Consider the following 1,621-nt stretch of genomic DNA (forward strand, 5'->3'; position numbering starts at 1 on the left):
TCCAGTTGCAATCCGTCGGATCATGGACGCGCACGTCCGTGAAATGTTATTTGCCCTATGCAACTTTTTCGACGTCATCTCTCGGAAGTCGATTGGCATGAGGCAACTCAGAAGGCTACAGGAAGATATCTGGTGATACTATGCGAGCTTGAGATGTACTTCCCGCCCGCATTCTTCGATGTCATGGTGCATCTGCTGGTCCATATTGTGGAGGATATCATCCAACTCGGGCCGACGTTCCTGCACAACATGATGCCGTTTGAAAGGATGAATGGTGTCATCAAAGGATACGTTCGCAACATGTCTCGTCCAAAGGGAATTATAGCCAGGGGCTTTCTGACCGAAGAGTGCATCTCCTACTGCACGAATTATCTAGGCATCGAGAACCCTGTTGGTCTGCCCATCAACAGGCACCTCGGCAGGCTCCCTGGATGGGGTCACCGTGAGGGTCGCCGCGAAATGCATTTCGACTTCGAAGGTCGACTCTCCGACTTTGAAAGAGCAAACCTAGTCGCGCTACAACACATAGACGTGGTCGATCCTTGGGTGGTAGAGCACAAAACCTTTATTGAGAAGACGTACAATGACCGAGGCCAACAGAGGACGGACGTATATATAATCAAAGAGCACAACTCATGTTTCACGCGTTGGTTCAAGCAGAAGCTTCTATCGTACCATTTACATGAGGATTCTTCCACGAAAGAACAACTCATACTCGCCTTGTCACAGGGCACCGAGCACAACCTGATGACCTATGAGGCGTACGATATCAACGGCTACACATTCTACACCGAGAACAAGGACATGAAGAGCGATGGTTATCAGAACTCCGGGGTAACGATGGAATCATACACCGGCAACGACAAGGACAGATACTACGGAAGGATCGAGGAGATCTGGGTGCTGAGCTACACTGGAGAGAAGGTCCCGATGTTCCGTGTTAGATGGGCCAAGAGCGTCCTAAAAGAAGACCAGTATTTCACCCGAAGCTAAATCCAAGACCACGGGTGCAAACGTCACCGCGAAAAATGAGCCATGGGTACTGGCTTCCCAAGTGGACCGATGCTTCTTCATTACCGACCCGCCAAAGCCCAGTCGTGTTGTCGTGAGGAGAGGCAAAAGGAAGATCATCGGAATGGATGGAGTAGCCAATGAGCAAGACTTCGACAAATATGGCGACCCGAAGATCGAACATGACGACGACGATGAAGTAGCAGCACTCACCACAAGAAGAAGCAGGACCGCCCTACCTAAAGGACGTCCGTTCCACAGAAGAACTCCATTTGCGAAAAATAAGGGCAAGAAGATTGTGAACAGATAGCTAGCTAAGATCGATTGTATTTAAATCGTAGTCTTCATTTCTCGGGCACTTTTTGATATCATGAATATTTTTAAATTTCATGGGCACTTTTTGAATTCATGAATATTTTTTCAAATTTGATGATATGTTTTCATATTCAATATGAAAAAATATTGAATATTCATGAGGACACTCGATCTCGGTCCCCCTCCCTCTCGATAGCTATCCGATCCCCCTCGCGAGATCTCCCTTGCCGCCGAGCACCCCCCGCTCCCTCTCCCCCGCACCACCGGCCGCCGCCGACCCCCCGCACCCTCCCCC

This window comes from Triticum dicoccoides, chromosome 7B (assembly GCF_002162155.2).
Source record: "Triticum dicoccoides isolate Atlit2015 ecotype Zavitan chromosome 7B, WEW_v2.0, whole genome shotgun sequence".
NCBI lineage: Eukaryota > Viridiplantae > Streptophyta > Magnoliopsida > Poales > Poaceae > Triticum > Triticum dicoccoides.